Source organism: Berghia stephanieae, chromosome 7, assembly GCF_034508935.2.
Source record: "Berghia stephanieae isolate SIO BIC M18660-M18661 chromosome 7, UCSD_Bste_1.3, whole genome shotgun sequence".
NCBI lineage: Eukaryota > Metazoa > Mollusca > Gastropoda > Nudibranchia > Aeolidiidae > Berghia > Berghia stephanieae.
In genome coordinates this window covers 62,942,884-62,957,883 of record NC_088366.1, presented here as the reverse complement: position 1 = coordinate 62,957,883, position 15,000 = coordinate 62,942,884, and the positions used below count along the sequence as shown (strand labels likewise).

Here is a 15,000-nt window from a genome sequence, read left to right as displayed (position 1 = left end):
CGAGGCTCGAACCCAGGACCTTCCGATCCGAAAGCGATTGTCATACCACTAGACCACACAGCCGCACAGACAGCCCCTAATGCTCAATAGTTTGTTCATTTTTGGACTGCCTTTTCACCGCCCAGTTGCACAAGTAGAGAAAGTGAGTGGAGCAGGCACTTATGTTGGTCACAACTAGAGATGAAGTGAGTAGAAAAGTGCCAGAAGACAATAGAGAATAAAAATTTTCGCGGCGGTGATGGGGGTTTGAACCCGCGACTTTACTGGTACGACAACTCCGTCTGGCCGGTGACAGCGTGACTCTACCGTATGAGCTATCCACGAACACAAAAATATTCAAGTATTCATGGATAGCTCATACGGTAGAGTCACGCTCTCACCGGCCAGGTGGAGTTGTCGTACCAATAAGGTCGCAGGGTTCAAACCCCACCACCGCGCGAAAATTTTTATTCTCTATTGTCTTCTGGCACTTTTCTACTCACTTCATCTCTAGTTGCACAAGTAGCACGTTCCTCATTATCTTTGTCTTCTGTTGAACTCTGACAAAAAACAATTTTATTTTATTCAAAATGCCCATAATCATCATAGTAAATAAATCCCAAGAAACAGTTATTAAATTAATAATGTACGTTGCCTATAATGATGCCTCTTTCCCTCTACAATGATAAAACACAAACACACACACACACACACACACACACACACAAAAACACACCGTCTCTCTCTGACTCTCTTTAATGAGAAGGTTTTATTAAAATCAAACTTGAGAGCTAAGCATAAACTTTGACCTTCATCAGATTCTGCCAGATTGATATTATTCATCGTGATCAATTTCGACTTCATATATGGCCAAATACTTCCAAAATCCGTAACCCCCTTGAAAAACGTATTGTTTTAATAAAAAAAAACAACAAAAAATGAAGAAACTAGGGGAGGGAGGGGGCTTTTTTGTTGGGGTTTTTTTGTGGGGGGGGGGGGTGGTTTTATTGAAGAAAATAATAGACAAATATTAATGTTAGAAACGCGATTTTCTATGTGGCCAATTTTGACTTCGCATATATGGCCATCTGGCAACCCTGTTTACCATGCCTACGTTCCCGCCAGACAACGTAGCTATTTTTAGAGTAATGGACTTTCCATGAGTCATCATATTCTATTTACAGTTTCATTTCGTCACGTAATGCAATCTGTTATAAGTTGAATTTTGGCCAGAGAAATCGTCCTTCAAATATCGATCGATTAAAATAACCCTCCCGGTGGCAAAAACATAAATAAATCTTAAACCCGAGATTTCCGAAGTCACAAGTTAAAGAGTTTCTTTCTCTTTTTTCCCCAAGATTAGGATCATTTTAATCGATAAATAATTGAAGGACAAATTTTTTGGCCAAAATTTCAAATACGTGTTGGTTTTTTTTTTTTTCTCAGATTTTGGCATTATTTGTTCTGTCGGTTGCATTTTCCAATTCCAAGAAATAAACAAATTCGCCACGTCGTCAACACAGTACTCCGTTTATATAATCTAGTTTCAATTTTCAATATTTGTTTTGATACTGAGATCAACATTTATTTTGTAATCTCTGAGAGGATACAATATTAATATATTAACATTAAATAGTATGATAATAAGAGAAAACGGCAGGGGCTGCCTAAGCTGGTGATCGTAAAATACTAACGAAAGAGTGAATATGGAGAGGCTTCGTATGTTCTGTTTTGTTCCCATACCAAGCCTCTCCATTTTCACTCTTTCGTTAGTATAGTATGATAATAATTGATCTTGTGGATTTCAACTATCTATAAACTCAGTTAATGAAATACACTTCTATTTATATATAGATAGTTCGGTTTCAATTTCATGTTGAGAAGTGCCTTCTTAAATGGGAGCGATCTATATTCATGTTTTCATCCAACCAAGCATCAATCACGTGATTTGTTGCTGTCCAAAGATTGGATATTTCTTCAAAAATGTAAACACGCTGCTTTGTTTATGAAAGTTGTAAACATACACATGTGACACGTTGAACAAAATGACCAATAGTGATGTTAGATATTTCAAAAACTGTGAACCCTTTTCGCTATGTGGGTCACTTTGAGCACATATTTCAATGTGACCAATGACCTCGAGCACATGGAAAGTTAATATAGATCATGCCCATTAGTTTAATACAGGGTGTTTTAATGATTAGATTATCAAAAGAGGTAAGTAAGTAATATGTAGAAGTGAAGTGAATTACGGACGTGCGGCAATGTGGTCTAGTGGTATGACACTGGCTTTCGGATGGGAAGGTCATGGGTTCGAGCCTTGCTCAGCGCATAAGTTGAGTCTAATTCGAGAAGGCTCTTTACTCACATTCTCTCAACGTACTCAGGTGAAAAATGAGCACCTGGCTGTTAACAGGTTGTCTCTGTTCGAAAAAAAAATAATATAGTCTAACAGGCGTCATGTCCCGTCCTAAATGTTAAATGTTGCTGTTGGCAATAATAATGATGATGATGATGATAATAATAATAATAATAATAATAATAATAATAATAATAATAATAATAATAATAATAATAATAATAATGAAGATCATTAACACCGCGCCTATTCCGTATACATACAAACAGGTCTAGGCGACTAATGATACTGGTCAGGTACTCATTCTACGCATGAGTTAAGTGATGAAGTGTGAATAAAGAGTCTTTTCGACTCAAGTTTAGGCCGCTTATGGCTGTGCTCAAACCAGCCGAGTGTCGCTCTACTCGACCATAACGGTGCACAATAAATATAAATAAAGAATGGTGTTTTATCAGGAGATTTTATATAAGTTTATATGCGTCATTAGGAGGGGAAGTGACGTCACGACTGTTGAACCCTATTACTGATCTCCTGGTTTCAGAGCGATGGCGTCTTATTTTCTAGTACTATAAATGCTGATCGACAATACTGATCATCCATCCTCGCCCTCTAGTCCCAAGAATCTGCCTCTTAACTCACTCAACCCTAACAACGACTATATCCTTAGTTTACCCGGGTTACTTTTATCTCCATGCCTATTTATTATTACATTTTTCTGAAACAAATTATAGGCGTGATATCAATGTTAATGATTTTAGTTTTTACATGTTTATGGTAGTTGAACAAAACTATCATTTTTAATTTTAAAAATTCCAATTTTGAAAAGTAGCAAAACTCTCTAGGATTGAGTGAGTTAAGTTGACATGCTCATGAAGTTATGAAATGGGAGCCAAAAAATTGGTAATTTTACGCTTTTATCGTAATCGTAGGCAGGTCTGTATACAGTGTTTCTTTTCTATAAAAATGATAACAAGAAATGAATAGAAAATATTTGTTTTTATGTTTTTAAGGGTTTTACGGCGCTTGCATCACATTAAGGTCATATCAGTTCCAGTAAAAAGGAAGAAAATGGGATAGTAAAAAGTTCTAGAATTACAATTAAAGCACAAAAGAAAAGGTGAGACGAAGGGGATTTGGTTCAAATAGGGAACAGATGTAGATTCCAAGAGCACATCGTCAAAGTACTTAGTTTGAGATCACCTAAAAGTCTCATCCAGACACAAGCACAGGTCCCAACTAAGGGGAATACACTCAAATGTTTACAAATCATATAATATAATATGTAAACTAAACATAATACGGTGCATAACAGGGAGATGATTTACGAGGAAAAAAATTATCATCACCCAAAACTATAGCTATACATTCGACTGTTTCCCTCTCAGTCAAGGAACTCCGGCCAGGGTCAGGACAAAACCAAGTCATCTCATTCCATGACAACGAAAGAAAACAATTGGAAAACGTGTTGGGGGGATAGAAGACACAGCATGTACCTCCCTGGCCACTATGGGAGGTCAGGATCCCCACCTAGGAAGAGAAAATAGATTTGCCACAAAACAATAGAGAATAAAAGTTTTGCTTGGACTATGATTGGGATTTAAGCCCAGGACCCGATTGCTACGGGACCCTCCGTCTGGCCACGAAAGGATGCTATACAATCGACGATATCCACAACAAACAAAAAAAAAAGAATAAAGAATAGTGGCATCAAAAGTGGCCAGGCGGAGAGTGCCGTAACTGTAGGGTCATGAGTTCAAGTCCCAATCAACGTAAAAGTATTTATTTTCTATTTCCATCTGGCGTTTTTCTACTCACTTCATTTCTTGTCATCATCATCGTAAGTCCCTGCTCAACTCACTTTTAATGAATTTCTTTTCTATTCCAGAAAGTGGATCGTCAGTGAATGACTCTTAATATTATAAAATAGGTTTGGTCTTCTTGAAATCACGGCATGTGAAAGTCTCCCACAGAATTTTACAAGCTCTGACACCCGGCACAACTGTGATATACTACAAGATTTGTGTCCCCAAACACCACATATCGAAGAGTATCTCAAAGACTCCTCCAGGAGATATTCAGCACAACTAAATTGATAAGAGACACTACGAATTTTTTTTTCTGGACATCACATGTTACAGAATTTCACAAAGATTTGTTAGCTTTGACACCCATTATAATAACTCAAAAATTCAAACAAATTTAGATTTAGTATCGTTGGAATTGGGACCCTACCAAAATTATTCCGAGTGAGTCACTTCAATGAACTGGTTGTCAACGAAGATTTGTTTCATCATTCCCATTGCACGTCGAATTCTATTTAAGAATATTCGTGAGGTTATACTACTCCTACATCCACAAAGAAATCTCTGAAGGAAGCTTACATTTATTGTCTTCCTATCTACTGTATACGTCTGGAAGACTAGAAAAACTACCAATCTCACACCAACTCTTACCAGTCTCCAAAAACTGAAGCTATTTTTTAAAAATTATATGATAATATTTCAAACATCTCCATTTATTTTCAAATTATTTCAAAGCGTCATACATTTTGCATATTGGGTGGGTTTCTTTGAAAAAAAATCTGTGTGTTTATGATATTCTGGTATGTGTTGTATAAAGCTTCTCTAAGGTTTTGTGTTAGATTTTGTTATTAGTTGAAAGGTTTTGCATTTTATTTTTGATTTTTGTTTTCTTTTGCTTTATTTCTAGATTATATCTTTATTATCCTATTACCAAATGGTCAAGGTACGTCAGACTTTGGAAGCGATTGAATGTTTAGTGGATATTATATTGGATCTTGTAGCGATCGTGTCTCTTTGGCAATCCCGTAAGTCTCTTTTTGATCTACGGGATGCGGGATGTATTGTCTGGCGATTTCATTTCGCTGTAGAAATGCATATGAATACTATTACTCCTATATTTACAACGTTGTCCGTGTCTATGGTTAGAGCTATATGGGAATGGTGTGATCCTCCCGCCGTGGGTCATTATTACCTTTTTAATGCCATTAGTTTCATCTGCATGATGATGACGTAGAGAAAATTATGTTACCAGCACCACCACCACACCACCATCGTCATCATCATCGTCATCATCATCTCATCATCTCATCATCATCATCATCATCATCATCATCATCATCATTATCATCATCTTGTCATTATCGTTTGTTTGTTGTTTTTTTTGTTGTTGTTTTTTTTTCGGATTTTTTGTTTGTTTGTTTTTTGGGATTTTTTGATTGTTTGTTTTTCAATGGTTAAATTTTGTTTGTTGTTCTCGAAACCTGGAAAAAAATCAGGATGAAAACCATCATTTTTTTTTCTTCCATTATTATAAACTACCAAACGTTATTTTGCCAAATTTTGTTGTAGTGTGTTTTGTAGGTTTGTAGTTGACTAGTAAGTGCTTCCGTCGATGTGGACAACTAATTGTACATCTCATTTTTTCGTGTTGAGTGTGGCTTCATGCGGATGTTTGATTATAGTATATTTCTCTTCCAGGCATAAGCTACATTGTTTTAGTGATGGTGTGTATCCTGTTGCTTTAGATAGAATTTTCCATGAAATGTTGTGGTCTAGTTTGTTGTCTTTTAATTTCCAAATATGTTCGCTGAGTTTAGTGGATGTTTTTTTTTTTAGTGTTTCTAAATGTTGAAGTGTGGAGGTTGTATCTTGTTTTGAAATTATTTTACGTTAGTCCTACATATTTTTCTTGCTTGTTTGTTTTAGTTTCGGTGACTGTGGCTTGGTAAATTAAACTTGATTCTAAACATTGTTTGTTTAGCGGGCAATGTTCCTTATTTCTGCAGTTCCATTTGCTGGTGGGTGGGTTTTGCTCTTGTCTGTGGTTTATTAATATTTTTTTGCTGTGGCTTGAAATTATGTGTTCTATGTTGCGCATACACGAGTAGCTTATTTTTATGGTCTTCCTGTTGATAATTTTATGTAGCTTGTGGTTTTTGGAAAGTGTGTATCAATTAACTTCAGGAACTGCTGTCCAATGTTTGTGCTGACGTTTTTGTTTCAAGCATTCGTTATCTTCAGGAAAATAAAATCTTCCCAAAGATAGCAAATGCTTTAAACAATTTTGTAGAAGTTGATCAATATTACAATTGAATTTTTATTCATTATCCAATTCAATGCCAGGTCTTAAACTGTGTCATGCATATTTTTATAATTAAAAACCACCTGTAACCTACACTGTGTTGGAGTTTGATTATGGTGCTTTCCATTCTTCTTCCTTGTTAGTCTGTCACTTCAACATCTTAAAGACTCCTCCTTCTTCTCTCCTCTTCTCCCTCTCTCTTCTCCTCCTCTTCCTCCTCCTGCTCCTCCCTTCCCTCTTCTCTCTATCTCTATCCTCCTCCTCTTCCTCCTCCTCCTCCTCTTATCCTCCTCCTCCTCTTCTTCCTCCTCATCATTCTCTTTCCTCCTCCTTTCCTCCTCCTCCTCCTCCGCTTCCTCCTCCTCCCTCTTCCTCCTCTTCTTCTCCTCATCATTCTCTTCCTCCTCCTCATCTTCTCATGAAATACACTAACTCAGGAATACTTATCATTATTGTCAATGTGCATATCCCAAAGAAAAAGAAAATGTGATGGTATTTTTCTGAAACTCCTGAAAACAATGGGACAGCGTGGCTCAGCGGTACGGTCTTTGCTTCCTACCCAAAAGGTACCTAGTTCGATCACTCGCCGCGCCGCTGTGTGGCCTTGAGCAAATCACCTCGCCCTAGCTCACTTTGCGGCGCTTCTCTGCGGCTGACGCCTGTGTTATTCCAGTCTTCCCTTGGAATAGACCCTAAAGACAAATTTCCCCATGGGGATGAATAAAGTGAATTTTATTTTATTTCATTTATTTTTTGATTTAAGGTCTCACTCTTGTCCAAGAACTTGCAACCTGCAGTCATGTCGTTTCATAAGAAGAGTGTCGCCAAGTAAATATGAATAAATATATTATTATTTTGGTAATGGCAGTCAGGGCTGTGATTGTTTGATCAATACGTGCCCTTCATCAATTTGATTCAGTAATAAAGTCATCAATACATAACATTGTGAAATAGAATGTAAGCTTCAATCTAATCAACGAAAACAGAAAATATTAAATTGAAGCTTAAATTCAATTTCACATTGTTATTTATTTCTTCGAGCTTCGAGCAGCAACTAACATTTGTGACCCATTGTCTCAAAACGGTATTATGTCGGAACGAAACAGGTACTTAAAATCTGAATTAAATGTTAAACTGGTCAAAAATTAAAATTGTTGGCATTGGCACCCTAAAATATGGTGTCCATTTTCCTCAATAAAACATACAAACTCAACACAAATCTGATATTTCTGGCTATAAATTCATCGCTATGGTATAGAGCTATATGGGACAGGTGTGATCCTCCCGACCGTGGGTCATTATTACCTTTTTAATGCCATTAGTTTCACCTGCATGATGACGTAGAGAAAATTATGTAACCAGCACCACCACCACCACCACCATCGTCATCATCATCGTCATCATCATCGTCATCATCGTCATCATCATCATCATCATCATCATCATCATTATCATCATCTTGTCATTATCGTTTGTTTGTTGTTTTTTTTGTTGTTGTTTTTTTTCGGATTTTTTGTTTGTTTGTTTTTTGGGATTTTTTGATTGTTTGTTTTTCAATGGTTAAATTTTGTTTGTTGTTCTCGAAACCTGGAAAAAAATCAGGATGAAAACCATCATTTTTTTTTCTTCCATTATTATAAACTACCAAACGTTATTTTGCCAAATTTTGTTGTAGTGTGTTTTGTAGGTTTGTAGTTGACTAGTAAGTACTTCCGTCGATGTGGACAACTATTGTACATCTCATTTTTTGTGTTGAGTGTGGCTTCATGCGGATGTTTGATTATAGTATATTTCTCTTCCAGGCATAAGCTACATTGTTTTAGTGATGGTGTGTATCCTGTTGCTTTAGATAGAATTTTCCATGAAATGTTGTGGTCTAGTTTGTTGTCTTTTAATTTCCAAATATGTTCGCTGAGTTTAGTGGATGTTTTTTTTATTAGTGTTTCTAAATGTTGAAGTGTGGAGGTTGTATCTTGTTTTGAAATTATTTTACGTTAGTCCTACATATTTTTCTTGCTTGTTTGTTTTAGTTTCGGTGACTGTGGCTTGGTAAATTAAACTTGATTCTAAACATTGTTTGTTTAGCGGGCAATGTTCCTTATTTCTGCAGTTCCATTTGCTGGTGGGTGGGTTTTGCTCTTGTCTGTGGTTTATTAATATTTTTTTGCTGTGGCTTGAAATTATGTGTTCTATGTTGCGCATACACGAGTAGCTTATTTTTATGGTCTTCCTGTTGATAATTTTATGTAGCTTGTGGTATTTTGGAAAGTGTGTATCAATTAACTTCAGGAACTGCTGTCCAATGTTTGTGCTGACGTTTTTGTTTCAAGCATTCGTTATCTTCAGGAAAAATAAAATCTTCCCAAAGATAGCAAATGCTTTAAACAATTTTGTAGAAGTTGATCAAAATTACAATTGAATTTTTATTCATTATCCAATTCAATGCAAGGTCTTAAATTGTGTCATGCATATTTTTATGAATTCAAAATCACCTGTAACCTACACTGTGTTGGAGTTTGATTATGGTGCTTTCCATTCTTCTTCCTAGTTAGTCTGTCACTTCAACATCTTAAAGACTCCTCCTCCTCCTATTCCTCCTCATCCTCTCCATCCTCCTCCTCTTTATCCCCCTCCTCGTCTTCCTCCTCCTTCCCCTCTTCCTCCTCATCATTCTCTTCCTCCTCCTCTTCCTCCTCCTCTTCCTTCAACATCTTAAAGACTCCTCCTCCTCCTCTTCCTCCTCATCCTCTCCATCCTCATCCTCTTTATCCTCCTCCTCGTCTTCCTCCTCCTTCCCCTCTTCCTCCTCCTCTTCCTCCTCCTCTTCCTTCTCCCCCTCTTGCTCCTCCTCCTCATCTTCTCATGAAATACACTAACTCAGGAATACTTATCATTATTGTCAATGTGCATATCCCAAAGAAAAAGAAAATGTGATGGTATTTTTCTGAAACTCCTGAAAACAATGGGACAGCGTGGCTCAGCGGTACGGTCTTTGCTTCGTACCCAAAAGGTACCGAGTTCGATCACTCGCCGCAACGCTGTGTGGCCTTGAGCAAATCACCTCGCCCTAGCTCACTTTGCGGCGCTGCTCTGCGGCTGACGCCTGTGTTATTCCAGTCTTCCCTTGGAATAGACCCTAAAGACAAATTTCCCCATGGGGATGAATAAAGTGAATTTTATTTTATTTCATTTATTTTTTGATTTAAGGTCTCACTCTTGTCCAAGAACTTGCAACCTGCAGTCATGTCGTTTCATAAGAAGAGTGTCGCCTAGTAAATATGAATAAATATATTATTATTTTGGTAATGGCAGTCAGGGCTGTGATTGTTTGATCAATACGTGCCCTTCATCAATTTGATTCAGTAATAAAGTCATCAATACATAACATTGTGAAATAGAATGTAAGCTTCAATCTAATCAACGAAAACAGAAAATATTAAATTGAAGCTTAAATTCAATTTCACATTGTTATTTATTTCTTCGAGCTTCGAGCAGCAACTAACATTTGTGACCCATTGTCTCAAAACGGTATTATGTCGGAACGAAACAGGTACTTAAAATCTGAATTAAATGTTAAACTGGTCAAAAATTAAAATTGTTGGCATTGGCACCCTAAAATATGGTGTCCATTTTCCTCAATAAAACATACAAACTCAACACAAATCTGATATTTCTGGCTATAAATTCAATTTTCAACATCTTAACCAACCCGAATTAATACCGTTTTGAGACGAAGGGTCACATTTACATTAAAGTCATAAGGGAAATTAATAAATATAGATTAATAAACATGTATATTGCGGACTTTCGTGGTTTATACCATGCACAAACCTACGTACATAGTGACACACTGGTAGTAGTCTCCTGCTATGCATCCACTCTGTACCCCAGCACCATGGCTAATTGTTTTGTTGTTTTGTTTTGTTTTGTTTTTAAGGGTTTTACGGCGCTTGCAACACATGTAGATCATATTATCAGCGCCAGTAAAAAGGAAGAAAATTGGATAGTAAAAACATTCTAGATGCACAATTAAAAGGACTTGAGGAAATAGTAAGACAAAGGGGAATGGTACAAATAGGGAACCTATGAAGATTCTAAGAGTACCCTATCAGTGTACTTAGTTTGAGACCACATAAAAGTCTCACCTTGACTCTCAAATGTTCACAAATCAAGAATAAAAGAATTTTAAAAAATAACAGTACATAACAGAGAGATGATTTACAAGGAAAAAGACATCATCTCCAAAAACTATAACTATACACTCGACTGTTTCCCTCCTAGCCAAGGACTCCGGCCAGGTTCAGGACAAAACTAAGTAATCTCATTCCAAGACAAAGACAGGGAGCAATTATTGGAAAACAGATACAGGGAGATCAAAGACACAGTACGTACCTCCCTGCCCACTACGGGAGGACAGGAACCCCACCCATTATCGCTAATTCCGTCACTGTATATAGTCAGATTTCCATTCCAACCTGAGTCGAATAGAGAAATGTGCGTAAAGTTCGTAAGCTAAAGTTCAAACGCCAGTATGAGAATTAATGTAATTAATGTCAACCGTTTATTTATTGACCTGGCTAAACATTGCTTGAATATTGTGACTGGACCAGACAACATACCGCTGAGTTGTCGGCCAGGGTTGCCAGATATATTGCCAGAGACCCTCGTGGCCAATTTCGACTTTAAAAGTGACCAAATTAAGATAAGATAAGATAAGATAAGATATACTTTATTCATCAAAAAAATAAATAAAAGGAAAATAATTCGTTTACAGACATGGCATGCATGAAAATGTATAAACACAAAGTTGAGAATCTATGGCGACAATGTATATATATATATATATATATATATATATATATATATATATATATATATATATATATATATATAATGCACAAAAATGTAAAAAATATACAACCAAGAACCAATAGCAACACTTTATATATTAATTTGATAAATTGAGATAGGCCATACCTCACGTGGCCAAACACTCCTAACATTCACAATCAGACCCCCCCCCCCCCTCCACCCTTGAAAATGCCATCGGTTTGGATTATTATTTTAATGACTAAACTACAGGGTGGAGGGGGGGGGGGGTCTGATTGTTGAATGTTAGGAGTGTTTGGCCACGTGAGGTATGGTCTATCTCAATTTATCAATTTTGTTGATTTGTGGGTTGTTTTTTTTGCGGGGGCGGGGGGGGGGGGGGGGGGGGGGGGTTCGGGTTATTTTCAAAAATATTTTTCCGATAAAAATAAATAATAATAGTAAGAGAAACGCGATTCTCTGTGTGGCAGCAGCCTCTTATGGTTCTCACACTCCAATGTTATGACGATCGACCCAATCAGCAAAGTCCGGTCCGCATTCGTGCACCGTCGCGAACCTGCCTGGTAGCATCGTCACAACACACCGTTCGACTAGATGCTCTGCCGTTTCGGGTTCTTGCCCACATCTGGTACATGTGGGACGGGTGGAAAGTCCCCAATGACGAAGAGCACTGGCCGTGAGGCAGCTCCTCGACCGAAGCCGATTCGCAGCCACCCAGTGTCTCCTCTTACTGGTATCAAAGCCTGGCAACTTCTCACCTGACGTCCCGAGACCATCCCGGGTGTCGAGCCAACGAGCCACATGAGCTGCTCGTCCCGGTGTGTGACTAATGAAGATCCAACCCGGTGCCCGAATGGCCACCGCCATTATCCCGGAAAGCCACACTACTATGTTCTGTGCGGCGAATTTTTGGCCACGCACACGGCGCTCTGGCAGCCCTTTTACCAACGCCTTTCAAAGTTGACGGCATTTTGCTATTTTTAGAATATTGGACTCTCCCTTGAGTCAAAGGCTTCATCGATTCAGTTTGATACCGTCGTGCATGCATTGTTCTGATTCTGTCATTGAACTTCAGGAACTTCCCGATTGCCAGAAATAAAACAAACTATCAGAGCGCCACGTCGACATGTCAGGTCTTTGTGCCTTATAAATAAATCAGTTTGACAACATCCGTTTGATCTCAGCTTAAACGATTCATTTTGATGCAGCTGATCAATAGTGTGTTACTTTTCCTGTAGCTAGATAAATATTATTTGGTTTTCAACTTTGTTTTAGTTCTGCCCTGTAAGTGTTATTATTATTATTATTATTATTATTATTATTATTATTATTATTATTATTATTATTATTATTATTATTATTATTATTATTATTATTATATTATCATCATATATTTCATTTATTATTTGATTATTATTATATTATTTTATTATTATTATATATTATTATTATTATTATTATTATTATTATTATTATTATATTATTATTATTTTATCAATATTATTATAATTATCATCATCATTATATTATTATTATTATTATTATTATTATTATTATTATTATTATTATTATTATTATTATTATTATTATTATTATTATTATTATTTAAAAAATGAGCTTTATATTGAGCAATATCCACTAAGTGTGCTCAAAGCGCTTTACAAAGGGTCTCTGGTCAACATTTAACATGTAGGACGGGACATGACGCCTGTTAGGCGATATTACAATTTTTCGGACAAAGACAACGCTGTTAACGGCCAGGCACTCATTTTACACTTGAGTACGGTGAGAGAATGTGAGTAAAGAGGCTTTTCCAAGGATTCAACTATGCGCCGAGCGCGGGGCTCGAACCCAGGATCTTCCGATCCGAAAGTGAGTGTCATACCACTATAACATATAGCCGCACATTATTATCATCATCATTGAAAACCTATAAAAGAAAACCCTAATCATATTTGTCAAATTTCACTATAAGGAACGTTACTTTAATGTGGACTGTTTTAAAGTCTTGTCGGCTATCCCATAATTCCATAATTGTATAGATAGTTCGAAGATGACGTCACTCAGGTCTTTGTTATTGTTTTTTTGCCATCCGCGTTTATGAGTAATGCTCACTGAACTGTATTAACCCGACTATAAACGTTCATAGATACACACAGTTTTGTGTGTTGGTCCGTTATACTTCCGGATTTCAATGTTATGAGCTTCTTAGCCAAGCGCATACTATCTATAGATAGTGTGCAGATGACGTCACTCAGGCCTTTGTTATTGCTTTTGCCATCCGCGTTTGTGAGTTGTTCTCACTAAACTGTATTAACCAGACTATAAAAGTTCATGGTTACACAGAGTTTGTGTGTTGGTCCGTTATACTTCCGGATGGCAATGTTGTGAACTCCTTGGCCAAGCGCATTCTATCTATATGATTACGCTCTCACTTTTGGGGGCAGCGTGGCTCAGCGGTATTGTCTTTGCTTCGTACCCGGAAGGTACCGAGTTCGATCACCCGCCTTGAGCAAGTCACCTCGTCCTAGCTTAATTTGAGGCGCTGCACTGCGGCCACAAAAGAAAAGAAATCGTGAGTTGTATTCAACAGTTCGGCCAATAGATAGTATGCGCTTGTCTTAGAAGCTCACAACATTGCCATCCGGAAGTATAACGCAACAACACACAAAACTCTGTGTAACCATGAACGTTTATAGCCTGGTTAATATAGTTTAGTGAGAATTACTCATAAAGACCTGAGTGACGTCATCTTCATACTATCTATAGGATTACTTTTTTCTTTGACCACTGCTATAGACAACTCACGAGGCGGTCCACAAAACGACGTCGAAATATCGGTCTTAGTGGGTCTTGATCAAAAAGTCAAGAAATATTATATTTTGATATTAAAGCAAGGAAGGAAAACAATAACAACAACACAAATACAATGCAAACAAAACAAACAAACAAATAAAGAAACACAAAACAATAACAACGACAACAAAAATGTGTGAGTGCATGAAATAATCAGACGGAAGGTGAACATTATGGATTGCATTTTCTGAAAGAATATGTTCCCCAGAGCATTTTAATCTTTATTTGAAGTAAATCGGGTCATTTTTCATGATGTTATGGTCAGATGTATGGGAAAGGTATCCAGCAACTTAAAAAAAATGTCATTCTTTTTCAACTTAACTAACTGTAAAAAAACATTTAGAAATGCATTAAGCTTAGATATTTCCCGAAGATGTACAAAAAGGGTTGATTTAATCATTTATGACAAGAACTCATTTTTGATAAAAATTGACCTTCTAACTAAACTTGGCAATATCTCAGTTCAAACCATTTCATCATCCGACTAATTTTGTCATTCACTGTTACAAATAAGAACAATAACAACACAAGGACAAAAGCATAATACCCCAGTGAGACTTTGGGTCAAAAACGCATAGATTTGTACTCAGTTTACTTTTCATAACCTTATATTATCATGCCCTTTTATAATTCCAGATTTGAAAGCCCTTCGCGACTCTCCTTCCACTTCTACTACTTCATCATTGGAATGGAGACACCATGATGGATCATCACAACAGTCCGTCTTTGACACAAATTTAAGTAAAGCACGCATGAAGTGAAACACTGAATTCAAATTGCTCACTTTTTAACAATCGACTAAAGGCTGTGCAAAATATCGCTAAGGAATTGTTCCTTGACGGTGCATATTGTGGACTTTCCCCAGCTTTGAC

At 37.0% G+C, this 15,000-nt stretch overlaps 2 long non-coding RNA genes across 3 annotated transcripts in view; both read left to right on the top strand.

Moving 5' to 3' along the window:
* Positions 1-1,489: 1,489 nt before the first annotated feature.
* On the top strand, positions 1,490-8,944 carry LOC144977635 (uncharacterized). Of its 2 annotated transcripts, XR_013646362.1 has the most exons (3): positions 1,513-1,614; positions 1,834-2,196; positions 4,224-8,944. It is a non-coding gene; the product is annotated as an uncharacterized LOC144977635 (long non-coding RNA). The 2 variants fall into 2 exon arrangements; XR_013646363.1 differs by lacking the exon at positions 1,834-2,196 and having other exon boundaries at positions 1,490-1,614.
* Positions 8,945-12,360: 3,416 nt separating this feature from the next.
* The window catches only part of LOC144977634 (uncharacterized), a 4,062-nt gene continuing 1,422 nt past the window's right edge, over positions 12,361-15,000 (top strand). The window contains exons 1-2 of the long non-coding RNA XR_013646361.1: positions 12,361-12,556; positions 14,765-15,000. The exon at positions 14,765-15,000 is cut by the window's right edge and continues 1,422 nt beyond it. This is a non-coding gene — a long non-coding RNA (uncharacterized LOC144977634). The remainder of the gene's footprint in view (positions 12,557-14,764) is intronic.